We start from the raw sequence: 14,384 nt of genomic DNA, 5'->3' as shown, positions 1-14,384 counted from the left end.
GCTTCAGGCTGTCGTGTGCCTAGAGTGTCCCCGGTTAACTTGTGCATGGATAAGGCAGAAGACCTGCTTAGGCCGTACTTCCACGACATAGAAGTAAATGGTCAGTCTTCGCGCAGGCCTTAAGAGACACCGGAGCATGCACGACCTGGTTCATTCCTCGCTAGTGAAGCAAGACAATTTCACAGGTGACTGCGTGTGGGTTCGGCAGGCCCTGGAAGATCGTACAATCAGCTTGCCAGTAGCCAGAGTAAAACTAGACGGGCCTTTTAGTGTAGTAGACACGGAGGCAGCAGTGTCCGACGGGACATTGCCCAGCTGTCCGTACATTCTTTGGAACAGAACGACAATGCAGCTCGGTGACTCGGGCGTCTCGCTTGACATGAATCCCGTTCTAGTAGTCCCTCGCTCCATGACGACAGCGAACGGCTCCGAGCAGCAAACGCTCGCGAAGAGGGCAAAGCTGATAAGTCAGATAACGAAACGGCGGAAGCGATTCCGGAGGATATGCTCGAAGAAGCGGACGTAACCACGCTGATTTCGCCGGAAAGCGCAAACTTCAGTGACCTAGTAAATGTTGATAAGTCCATGCTTACCAGTGAACAGGCCACGGACCCAAAGCTAGAAAAATGTTGAGATAGCCTGTGAAAAAATCTCTGCCTCTCCCGTAAACGAGAGTAGAGTAAGCATGAAATGTCTACGGGCCTAATGTCATCTCGGTGGACACCCGAACCGCACCGTACAGGAAGGGAGGAACGCCACCACCCGTTCGGCGCGATGCGTTGGCATTTGAACGCAAGGTTGTTTGAGGAAAGGAAATGGCGCAGTAATTCTCTGCCATCTCGGTGGACACCCGAACCGCACCGTAAAGGAAGGGAGGAACGCCACCACCCGTTCGGCGCGATGCCTTGCCCTTTGAACGCAGCGCTTCTCCCCGGGCCCCTGTGCGCCTGCGCGGCTTTGCTTCGATGCGCGAAGCCCCTAATAGATCACGTATGACAACGAAATGTAACGTGGCATTTATGTGCTTTTTGCACGCGTTATTAGAAATCGGAAATTATAATTCCGTGCATTATCAAACCCACAGCTCCACTGATATCTTGATAAACATTGAGAAGGCACTGGCAGCAGTTATTTTTTGTCTCGTTTGGAGACCAACCGGCGCTTGCATGCCGGTCGCGTAGAAGGGCTTAGAGAGTCTCGTTAAATCTCGTTAAGTCTCGTACGGTGCCCGGATGTTCTCGTTTCAGAGCCCGGATGACTGGAATTCAGTGCCCGGATGAGTGGATTTCAGTGCCCGGATGAGTGGATTTCAGTGCCCGGATGACTGGAATTCAGTGCCCGGATGAGTGGATTTCAGTGCCCGGATGACTGGAATTCAGTGCCCGGATGAGTGGATTTCAGTGCCCGGATGAGTGGATTTCAGTGCCCGGATGATGGCGCTCGGTCTCGGCGTGACGTCACCACACTGCCGACAACGGGAGCTAAAAGCATTTCATGCTTAAAAACGTAGCACCGAATATATCCTTTCATGTGAAGAACGGCATTATTTATCGCCACTTTAAGGACAAAGGCGGGAATGAAGTAGACCAGCTGGTAGTTCCATACAAATACAGACGTGACCTCTTGCAACTTGCTTATAAGGAATGGTGGTCGGGGCACTTAGGAACCACGAAAACGAAGTGCAGGCTACTGGAAAAGTACTATTGTCCCGGTTGTTTCAAGGACGTTTAGGAGTTTGTTCGTTCTTGTGACACGTGTCAAAGAACGGGACGACCGAACGAGCGACGAAAAGCGCCCCTTACCCTTGTGCCGATAATTACGGAACCATTCAGGAGGCTTGTGATAGATGTCGTAGGTCCATTACCTACCAATAAGACTGCTTATAGGTATCTATTAACCATGTTCTGCCCTGCTAGCAAGTTTCCCGAGGCCGTGCCCATGAAAGACCAGACTTCTGTCGAGGTGGTAGACAGTCTGCTCACAATTTTCTCTCGGATCGGGTTCCCAACTGAGATTCAATGTGACCATAGTAGCGTTTTTTCCAGTGTTTTAACAAGCAGCTTTTTCAAAGGTGTGGCATCAAAATTTTGCACACTTCGGTAAACCATTCACAAAGTTATAGCGTGGAGAGAACGCATTCGGTCATAAAACGTATCCTCAGGGCCTTATGCCACGAGCTGGGACTTGGCTTTGCCGGCTATTCTTTTCGCTGTGTGAACCGTCGCTCCCGAGTCCACGGGTTTTGCGCCCGAGCAATTGGTCTATGGCAAAAACCTTCGTTCGCCTTTGCGATTGATGCGTGAGGGCTGGGAAGGCGAAGCCGAGAACCCCATGGTACCAGAGTATGTACTCTCACTATTGAACCACCTCCACAAACCTCGAGAGCGTGTACAAGCAAATCTAGAGAAAGCTCGGGCTCGGGGTAAGGTTTACTACGACAGAAACAGTCGCCTTCGAGTGTACAAGGAAGGAGACAAGGCGCTACACTTACGGTCTGCTAGGGCTAATAAATTGAAAGTACAGTGGGAGGGACTAGCAACGATCCAGCAGAGACTACCTGAGACAAACTATGTCGTAAAACTTCCTGGACGTCGCAGAGAGGTTCGCATATATCACTTCCACTTAATGAAGCTGTACCTGCAGAGGGTACACGTCGTCAGCATTGCCCTAAATCAACCAAAGGAAGCTCCAGCTTATATTCCTGACTTGGGGAAAACCGATGGAATGTTGACAGTCAGCGAAATCTTAGCCCTTACGACTGATACGAAACAGCTCAGTCGGGATCAACTTGCGGGTCTGACTGCCCTAATCGAAAAATACCAGAATCTGTTTTCCACAATTCTCGGAAAAACCAATCTAGTCCAGCACGCAATTGAAGTGGCCAGTCATTCGCCAATTCAGTGCAAGTCCTATCGCTTTTCCCCACGTCAAGAAACGCTTTTAAAACAAGCTGTAGATCAAATGCTTCAGCTGCAGTTAATTGAGAAGAGAGAGAGTGATTACGTGTCTCCCATGATTTTGGTAGAGAGCCCCGGCAAAGATCCGCGTCCCTATGTGGACTACCGGAAGTTAAATGCCGTTACTGTAACCAAGGTCTACTTGACCCCGAATATTGAAGCCTGCATCGAGAAAGCATGCAGGACAAAGCACATTTCAGCCATCGATCTTGTCAGGGGATACTGGCAAGTACCACTTACTGAACACGCGAGCAACCTGGCAGCGTTCATGACTCCGTTCGGTGTCTTTAAGCCGCTTGTTCTAAGTTTTGGTTTAAAAAATGCTCCGTATGCATTTTCAAGGCTAATGAATCAGGTTCTGGCCGGAATAGAGGCTTTGTCACTACCTTACCTGGACGATATAACAATTTTTTCAGACACATGGGCGGACCACATCCAACATATGCAGCAGGTGTTTTCCCGCTTGCAAGAAGCAGGGTTAACGGTTAAGGCTGCTAAGTGTAAATTCGGCCGTAATGAAGTCGAATATCTGGGTCATGTCGTCGGTCAGGGAGTAAGACGACCATAACAACTTAAAATTCAGGCAATCGGAGAGTTTCCTTTGCCGCAAACGAAGAAGGGTTTGATGTCTTTTATCGGACTGGTGAATTACTACCATCAGTACATTCCCCGGTTCTCGGAAAATGCGAGACCACTTACGGATGCCCTCAAGAAAAAGAAGCCCAACAACATTGTGTGGGACGATTGTAAGCGTCAAGCGTTTGAGTCCCTGAAGCTGGCATTGATAACTCAGCCTGTGCTGGCCACCCAGACTACGCGAAACCTTTCATTGTGCAGTGTGACGCTAGCGAAAGAGGGATGGGCGTGATACTAAGCCAAGAAAACAACAAGGGGGAAGAACACCCCATTTTGTTTGCCAGCAGGAAGCTTACTTCGAGGGAACAAGCTTACAGGACTATTGAAAAAGAATGCGCTTGGCTGGTGTGGGCTGTCCAGAAGCTTCGCTGTTACCTTTTTGGCTATGAATTTATTTTAATTACTGATCATCGACCGTTGACATGGCTGCAGCAACTGTCTCAAAAGAACGGCAGATTGCTCCGATGGAGTTTAATTCTCCAGGAATATGCTTTTGTGGTAAAGCATAGGAGAGGTAAACTTATGCGAACGCAGACTTTTTAAGTAGGACGCACGAATAAGTACGCCGTCTAGTGTTCTTGTTTCTTTTTTCTCATCTGCATCACTGTAAATAGTCTCATCAGGCAATCATTCATGCTTACTCCTCTTTTCAAATGCTCGCTACTAATATATTTTAGAGTAAAAATCTGGTTGTATTTAGGAATACTTTTTGGGCAGTATAATGAGGCAAACAAAGGCACTTTCGGTGAACAGAATTGACATCTTGGGCACCTCGGCGACTTCTGTGGGGCTTGGTTGTTGTTTGTTCCCCGTCAGCCTCTTTCAAGAAAGGGTCACCGGTGGCTTCGGCGGAAGGTTCAAAGGGACACCATCGGGGCAAACCTTGAATCCTGGGCAGTACAGTCCCCATCTCTTCAACGGCATGGAGGCCGTCACAGTTATGTGCGGGGGCTTTCATTCACGTGCTACAACCCCCTCCTCCCGCCAGATCTCGGAACAGTGTACCGATGTGCTGGTGCTTTCGTCTGTGGACTCCGCCGCACTGGATCTCGGAAACAGGATTTCACTTGCGCTGAACTCGTCGTCATGACTGTGTTATATGGAGCAGTGGTGTTGCACTTACGAGCTTCATTATTGTTGACTTGCGACTGTAGGGGAGCTCTTCACAGCGGTTTGCACAACAGCGGAGAACTTGTTCAGTTCATGTGGTGCTCTCCTAAAAGGGAGAGGAGTTGTTACATTCTACTGGTGGTAACACACTCTTTCGCGCGGAATGCATTGCTGATTTCTTGTTCATCGTGAGGCGTATGAAAAACGCTGATATCGCGGGCTATATAAGCGCCACGGCAGAGCGCTGCGTCGCTCTTTCCTGCCCGGCTGCCGAGATGAAATAAAGGCATTCCTGACAACCTTCGGTGTTGCCGCTCGCTCGTCGTTCGTCGAATCGCCCAGAAACGTAACACCATCGAGGGAGATAATCGAGCTCCTTTCGCTACGAACTTCTTTAAACTTTCTTCCTAGGACTGCCATGTGAAGGTGCAGGTGTGCCGTGTTGAAAGAAGTTCGGTCATGCCGATGCGACAGGGGTATTCGATGCAATTTAATCTTATGTTATTCTTCTGTAAGCAAGGATTATAGCAGTTGCAAACGGGATAGTGGAATATCTTAAACTGTCAATAGAAACTCAGAGATATGAATATTACCAAAGTGTAAAAATATTGGTTATTAAGACTTTGCTAGAATAAAAATTCTAGTGAGGAAAGTTGTTAGTAGTATATAAAGCAAAATAAACAGCAAAACCAATATATCACGTTGCTGCGTTATGCAATGAAACAAAAATACTGTACTGATATGCTGCCCTAAAAGCGAAAAGATATTTTGATGATTTTTTTCTCAAGAGAAAGCAAGATAGTCCATTTTTCTCCTTTATACATGGAATTTTCGACTATTAATTATGAACAGTGGCTGATTTCCGAATGGCATTGGCAAGAACTGTTACGCAAATTTCGAATGTAATACATGCTTTAGATTTAAAAAAAGAATTTATCGCTAGCCAACCTGATCACTTCAGTGCACTGAAAGAGAAGATTTTACAAACGTACATCACCAAAGATCTAGTTTTTTATTTTATTAGGCAAATGGAACCACTTAATTACCAAACTGCCCACGGCCCTGGCGCTTACCCACTTTTCCACAAGCAGGGCTAAGGTTGCAGTTAAATTTTTAATTAACGTTCCTCTTCGTAATGGTCATCAAGACCATTTCGGGCACCTTCCCAGCGCTATGGATACATCAAGCATATAGTATTTAATTTCACCCTGAAAGTTTTAGCAGCGTAGCACTTAAATGAGCCTCTGCGTGGCATATCTTGCAGGCACAAATATCAGGTGCACAGCTACAAGATCCACAGGGGAAAAAAAAGACCTTTTCAAATACAGCGTACGGCTTTCCCAGCGTTCGGGAAGACACTTTGGCGCCCGCCCGCGCAGTTAAAACAGACAGCGGAGGGGAGCAAGGAAATAGAATTTGACAGGGGTGGGAGGGTTCACTGTATACCGTTACTCGGGGCGGGAACGTGAGTAAACGAATTGCGCTTCATCGCCGACCTCCCGCTGTGTTTTCTTTTCAGCGTATCGAGTGAAAAGCGCTTTCAAAGGAGGCTGGAGGGGAAGGGGCAGGGTTGCGATAGCGGGGAACACCCACCGTTGTCCCTGATCCCATTTAAGAGAAAGCTACCGCTGAGCGCGGATTTTGTACGCGGGGCGGGCAGGCGTGAGGAAGAAAAAATGTCAAGGAAATATCCCTAAGTTTAGAATCACAGCTTTGCCACAGCGCCACCACAATCTGTCCACCTCTCTTGCTTATTTATATTTGCCTGGATTGAAATGTTTAGCCTGTTAAAGTTTGCCAGTCTGGCCGCACTGGAGGAAAGTGCACTTGATGGTCTTGATGGAAAACGCGTCTATTTTTAGTGGTTATCAACTGCAGTAACAAGATGCTTTAAAAGCAGGTAGCCTAATATACCGCATGATATGTTAATCAGCACTTTAAAAAATTCATTTTTGAGGCTTTACTAGTTTTTATACTTTAGTTATATCAATACGTTTGAAGCCCTAATAAAGCTACGAGGAAACTGCACACTAACGTAGCGTGATTTGGTCAATTACGAAAAAAACACCTTTCATGCACACTGTAAGAAATCCCCATTAAGAAACTGGACCTTCCCATTTTCAAGTTTCCACACAAGTCCAGTTTCGATAAAATAAAATTAACATTTCAGTAAACATTTCGTTAATTTTATTTTATCGACGTAGGCCTAGAATGTTATTTACATGAAGGACGCAACCTCCTTTTCGGAACGATTTTCCTCGCCTTCATGCAATATTCAGAGTTTTTTCTGCGGCCATCGTTCTTGCCATCCCGCACAATCGCTTAATGCAGCAGGTTAAGCTCTCATTGGAGAACACCATCGGAACCTCATGTAACTTATAACGATGCCGCAATTTTCCGCTGACTGCAAACCAGGCTTCTCTCTTTGTGTAGGAGGAAATGAACCAGCAACACCAAAGATGCCTATCGTTTCTAGCTGGAAGACGGTGGCTCTACCATAATATCAGTGCTTAGCAGTTCTGCAGACAGTTCGACCCGCCGCGGTGGCTCAGTAGTTAGGGCCCTCGGCTACTGAGCCGGAGTTCCCGGGTACGAACCCGGCCGCGTTTCGATGGAGGCGAAACGCAATGGCGCCCGCGTGCTGTGCGATATCAGTGTACCTAGAATATCCCCAGGTGGTTGAAAATATTCCGGAGCCCTCCACTACGGCACCTCTTTCTTCCTTTCTTCTCTCACTCTCTCATTTACCCCTTCCCTTACGGCGCGGTTCACATGGTCACCGAGATGTGAGACAGATACTGCGCCATTTCCGTTCCACACACACAAAAAAAAATAATGTTTAATTTCAGCTCGACAGAACTTATAGACTTCAATATACTTTCAAAGCATACTTTCGCTGAAAGTCCGTTAAACACTTCACTTGGATAAATTAGAATATCTGGAGCACGCACCATTGCTGGAAGTAATTTAAACTTATATCATATGCTGTGGGGAATTTAGTTGATGGATCTGCACGAGCGTAAATCGCCGTAAAAGAAAATCGTTTTCGTGGGAAACATATCTCTTAAGGTTCAACACACTTCCCTTACAAAAATGAGCATCGCCTTTCTGGTGACGTAGTGTTGAGATTTTATAGAAACTACAGCTATCGAACAGAAATGCAACGCTTCTAACCATGGTCGATTTTTTTATCAGGGTTGAACGTCCCAAAGCTACTCAGGCTATGAGGGACGCCGTAGTGAAGGGCTCCGGACATTTCGACCGCCTGGGGTTCTTTAACGTGCGCTGACATCGCACAGTACACGGGCCTCTAGAATTTCGCCTCCATCGAAATTCGGCCGCCGCGGCGAGGATCGAACCCGCGTCTTTCGGGTCAGCAGCGAGCGCCGTAACCACTGACCTACGACCGCCTACGACCTACGACCGACTACGACCGCTAAATATTTTACAATTGAATTTCTTTTCTGATGATATTTCGGTTTCGCTTTCGTCAGCCGAACGATGTCTGTAACGTGTAGTTGATCTTTAGGTCACGTGGGGCACTGCAGTTTGCAGTATAAACGTTAATACGTAGCCTTAATTGACTACAACAATTAAACGAGCCTGCTTCATGAGTTAGAATGATAACAAACCACGTATCAACAGTTGTATTGGCATTTATTTCATGCGTTACGTCACCTAACGGTCAACTACACGTCAAAGAGATCGTTCGGTTCCACACCACCGAAACATTGCCACTAGCTGTTTTTCACGACTGTCTATAACTTCGGAATTCACACTTAATTCCTGAAGTCAATAATTGAGAAGTTAGCTAATTCGTCTTTATTCATTAATCAACTTTTGAGAACGAGAAAAACAGTGCAGACAAGGCCACGCAATTCTCAACAGCCCTCATTTGGTTTCACTGAGCTAGGAAACTCCGTATTTTAAAAGCTTCGTCACCTTTAGCTGGGATGCTGGGACTGGGTGCTGTGGCAGCATCACGTTAACGAGAGGTACAGCAATGATGTGCGAGCGGTCATTGCCTGCTTTTTTTTAAAAATTAAAGCAGATGTAACGCGCGAATTTCTTTGGCAGTGGGCCTTCCAGCGTAATAGGAGCGCATACTTATTAATTTTTTAAAACATTTACGTGTAGTCAGCAAAATGTATACTCAACTAAATAAAAAGTTAGCAGGTAGTCAATAATTGTGCAGTACCACTGTTCATCGATTCGGCAACAATATTTCTTTAGTCGTTTCCTTTTCGATTTCGTGATCGTGTTGAGGCAATTCAACGAAAAGGGAACAAAACGGAAGCACTAATTTTTGCAAGGGATATATTTGCATCACGCCGCAAGCAACTCAGCCGTTTGTATACTAGGGGGCATCGCCTCATCCGAACGCTCGTTGGGCAGTTATAGGCGTCACTGCTCCTGGTGATTAATTTAGAACATATAAAGCATTCCCTATTCGTACTGCAATTCCCTACATCCCTTGCAGGACAGTTCTGGAGAGCTGTGGCTTAATGCATTGCCGTGATTTGTTCCTATTGTAGTATAGCGAGAGGAAAAATAAAAATAAATAAAAACAAACAGCACTTCTCTGCGTCTCTGAGGTGGCATTCTAAGACGCAGTTGGAAAGGTCGATCTGCCACTCCTTAGTTCGGCGGCTTGTGCAAGCACCTGCCAAAGCTATTCGCGCAGAATCGCCACATGAGCATCGTAGTGGATCCGCACCTCGGGACACCGCCGCCGCAACCGATGCAGGGCCGTGCTGCGATGAGTACGGTGCAGAGGGATGGCAGCGCCGCTGACGCGATTAAGGTGGCCGCAGCGGGAGTAATCCACTTTCGGACCGTCACCCCCTCTCTAACCGGTCCGCAATTGTACACGCGCGCGACGTGCAGGCCAGCCGACTGGCCGTGGCGTCTGCGAACGACCTCCCCACGTACACCCACATATCCTCCCGTTTCCCCGGTAGCCTCAGCGAGCTGGGTGAACGCAGCGCTTGCCTCGCCGGACACACGCATCGACGTTCATTTGTGGGGTTCGGTGATTGCGTTAGTTTTTCCAGGTGCCTCTTAGGGCGAATCCCGGGCGTTCCCCCTTGCCCGTCCGGGCTCCCATGATGGGCCAGTTTTCTTTCCCCGTTATCGCGAGCCTCCGCTGCCTGCCACCCTCGCCCCTGTTTGCACGGCTGCGTCTCGAGTGCCATTTTCCCATTCGCTTCCATTTATCGCCATTCTCTTCCCAATGAGGGGGGAGAAAGGCGCTTTTCTGCGGACACGCAGCGCCTTGTATCGTTGGCTTGTTACCACCTTTTGCTTATTCTTTGTTCCTACAAGAACAACAGTCACCTTTCTTTTCCATATACCGTGTTACGACGCTATTTTTCTCCTTAACTTGTGGGTCGTGTCCTTTCTGTACTTTTCTTTTTTTCGGTACGGTCTTCTTAGATGTATTCCTAATGGGGTTTGCTTTCCTTTCGAAGCGTTGCAGCGCTAGAAGACTTCAGATAATCCGTAATTCGCTCTCTTTCTGTTCTCACACCTCCTCTCGTGCCCACCTGCCTTCACACTCATTCAGTCGCTGTCACTCTTCGCCCACTTTGGATGGTCTCCTCATTGTTTAGGCTGACACATTTCTTTTTCTTCCCCTGTGGAGGGTACCAGTGCCTCGTATACATTTCCCGTCCGCTTTCATCTCCTCCAATTCGTCCCCACGTCCCCAGATGCTCGTGCCCCCTCTTTCTTCCTCCCCAACCGCGCTCCCGATGAAGCGCGAGCCGCGCAGGACCATTAAGTGATCGGGTGTCGCCATTGTCGTCCGCTGAATCCGGGAAGTGGATTCAATTTTACGCGTTCCGCCTACTCCGCTTTTATTCGGCCGCAATTGGCATATCTGCTTTTGCGCCCCGAGTACGCTGCTCTTCACTCCCGCGTCTCGTTTTTCTTTATCTCTCTATTTTGCCTTGATTTAGCGAGCCCTGCCCCACCGTGGCCCGCGCATTATACCGCCAATCCCGCTTCGTATTTCCCTCTGTTCTGCTTTTGCTTCGTTACCCGCCGCTTTCTCTTCGTTCGTCCCATTCTCGCCCTCACGCCCAATCCATCACTTTCCGGCTCGTGGCCGGTTCGCACGTCGGCGCGTGCGCGGTCGCGACTCGCTGCTTCCGTCCCGCCGCGTATATGGGCTGCGCGTGTCCACGCTTCGTTACGGCCTTTCAGGGACGCTCTGTACGGACTTTCGCTTTCACTTGCTGTTTTTCTCTCTTCCATCCCTTCGTCAGCCGCTGAGTGCACCCCAGCACAGTTGCGAGCTGACGGGATGGAATAGCACACCACACATTTTCATACCTGGGGTTTCGCTCTGTTGCAATGATTCACTGTTGGCTCACGGGACCGGTACACTCATGGCGGGCATGCTTGCGAGGCGACAAACCAGCGTGGAAAGGTCCATGTTTTAAACGTAGATTGCAGTGCCTGCTTGCTGTAATATTTTGTAATGCTTAGACAATAGCGGATGTATTGAAGAGCCGCGTTCTGTGCACTGCCTTAGACAATTTCCGAACGCATTCGGTGTGCCTTCTGGTTGCCGTGCAGCCAACAAATCCCTTTTTGACCTCTCTGTCCTCATGACGAGGCTTCCAAAGTTTCGGTGCCATTCACAAAAAAAAAAAAAAAAACTCGGCACAGGCCTCTTGAGAACGAAACGTTGCTCGTGTTTGATGTAGCCAGTCGTGAAATTTATACAAGCATAAAGAATACGAAACACTACAACAAGACGCACTCAGATTTGCATGTTGCATAGATTAATCAATGGATTGATCAATTAGTCGATAAAACGCGTGGTCCGTCATTGATCAGTAATGGATCGATTTCTTCGCTCATTTCCGCGAAAACTCACCGTAGACCTGCAAGCTCCTCAGCCAAGCCATACAGTATACTGCACTAGTGCGCACAAGGGTCTTCGGAGCATATATGTGCGCCATCTGCCGGGTCTTGCCTGATGTCACGAACGCACAAAACAGCGACAATGTTTTAATCTGAACTTCACATAGCCTGGTCGCTAAGCGCCAGCAGATTGAGCAGCTATATGTGCTTCGGCGGCGTATAGCGTGTTCTACACAAACATTTGCACATATCTTTACGAATCGCGGTTTCCTAAAAAATATATAAAAGTATATATTGTAGCATGAAGTACAAAAATACATTCAGGAAGTAAAAGATGATGACATGAATGACAGGTTGTAGTTTGAGGCGTTTAAATGGGTAAGAAAAAGGGCCTCTCCAGCACCACTTCACTCTAAACACAAATAAGCCTACATGGGAGTAAGAAGAACAAGTTCTCCGATGCACATCGCGAGAGTGTTGTGCAGTTAAACCCGAGGTGTATTGGCTGCGGCGATAGCCTAGAGGTCTCGCTGGGCGGCCCTCAAAGGAGGTCGGTTCGTGTAGCCGCGGGATCGACTCCCAGTCATGGATATGGATCCAATTTCTTTTTCTCTTTTCCATTGTTTGACCTCTAACTCATCTGAAGGTGAAAACTAGGCACCCGGCGATCGAAGCACGAGGTCTCGTAGTGAAGCTTTCGCTTCGAAAGCGACCCGAAGGACGCAATCACAACAGCTCCTCAGGAGTTGATCCTGCGCCAGTGCCCTCCGATGAGCAGTTCCGAACAGTGGCTGCTATTAGCGACAGTATTGTACTTGAGCTTGTGAGAGCACCGGATGCTACGGAGCACAAGGCATCCTCCCAACGCAATGACAATGAGCCGTCGCAAGCATCAGCCACCGAGAGGCGCTAGACAGTCTGTGGCCGAAATGGTGTGGAAAATCTGCATGCACTTAGAGGAACAGTGAGAGCGCCGCCATAAACACCAAATGGCATTCCTGAGCAAGCTTCTGGCGGATGCAGATAAACCAAATGAATAAGTCGGGGCCAGTTAAAACTCTCGCTTCGGTTTGCGTGTACTGACATATACAAGGTACCTCAGCTAACTTTAGCCGGGGTTTAAAAATACGCCGAGGCATTCTAAGACGACGCTACCAAAAGCATGTTACTGGCTATTGTATGGAGCAAGTCAAACTTTTTCTGCAATTAAGCCCCATACAAAAAAAATAGTGTGAGTTGCTTCATGCAATAGCCAGCAACATGCATTTGGACGCGTCGTCTTAGAGTGCCGCGGCATATTTTTAAAGCCTGGCAAAAGTTAGCTGGTACCCCTTTTAAACTGTACACATTAACGTTTTTTTTTCTTTTAAGGTTCTTTTCTGTAACACGACATTTGTTGCAGTTGCGTGGCGAATGTTTTTATTGCGAAAGCAATACTGCTTGCACTTTTTGCCATCGATGGAGGTTCATCCTTCGCTCCGGCGGAGCTGCGGCGCGCTACCACGTGACCGCGTGACGTCGCGACAAGAGGAGAGCTGGGGGCCCAACTCGTCTCATTGATGGAGGCTCATCCTTCGCTCCGGCGCAGCTGCGGCGCGGCACCACGTGACCGCTTGACGTCACGACAAGAGGAGAGCTGGGGGCCCAACTCGTCTCATCGATGGAGGCTCATCCTTCGCTTCGGCGGAGCTGCCGAGGGAGGGCGCTCGCTAGACTGGGCTGAAGGCTTAGCTTACAGTAGACCCATGTTGTGTCCAGAGTGAATCCATACGGGTAGCCATATTAGCAGAACCAAGTCGTGACCAGAGTTGCACTATACGGGATACCATGTCCAACTACCAGCAGAACCAAGCGCATCCAGGTGTTATTGCTTTCGCAATCAGCCAGGCTTAACCAAGCTAAGCCTTCAGCCAATTTTTTTTTTAGTTGTATATAATGTAATATAGTTTTAAACGAACGCTTATGTGTTGTTATCTGTAACTGCATTCAGCTAGCTTTTCAAAACATACACATAAAGCCACAGGAGTGCTATGACTTTTATGGCACACACGTTACACCAACACTTTTCCAAGAGAAAATTAAGGCATTCTGGTTACATGCGCGGAAGCAGGTAGCGCAGTCTCTTTGCTTTTGTTTTCTCCTAACTGCCGCAGCAACCTATCTTTCCTCGTGCAGACTGGCACCACTGTTTTGGTGGAACAGTGCTAATTCACGCTGCTTGTGCTTTCACTGTCATCAATGTGGGTATCACCTACTTCAATACACAGTTTGTGTAGTATGCAACAGGCAAGTGTCAAGAACATTGCTTTCTCCACTGTCCGAAACTCGAGGTAAAGAAGCTGCCTGAACCGGCCCCTCAATAGGCCAAATGCATTTTCTATGCGGACGCGTTTGGCTGAGCCTCAAACTGTTGTTCCTCTGTTCGGGGGTGAGAATGCGTAATCTCTTCACGGAGTCAACAGATACTCCCTAATGGGGTTTGTCGCATGCCCTTGGATATGGTATCATCCTACAGAGATCCATGCCAAGTTATCTGCGACAAACAAGCGCCTGAACACTTTTCCATAATTTGATTTTCCTGTGTGTCCAAGGAAAACGTCACTATATTTGCGGTCGCTGTCACAAATAGAGTGCACATTTTTTTTCATGCACGTTGAAATGTATGTTGACCTTATCTTATTGTCGGGGCACCTCGTTTTCGCATACGTTCTGTCCACACATCCAAGCACATCAGGGAAGCCGGAAATGCGAAACATGGAAACCATTCCACTCACCATTTAGCTTGCATTTCATGCTTATGAACACGAA

Source organism: Amblyomma mixtum, chromosome 3 (genome assembly GCF_055824585.1).
Source record: "Amblyomma mixtum isolate Tamu chromosome 3, ASM5582458v1, whole genome shotgun sequence".
Lineage (NCBI taxonomy): Eukaryota > Metazoa > Arthropoda > Arachnida > Ixodida > Ixodidae > Amblyomma > Amblyomma mixtum.
Note: the sequence above shows the minus strand (reverse complement) of the source record.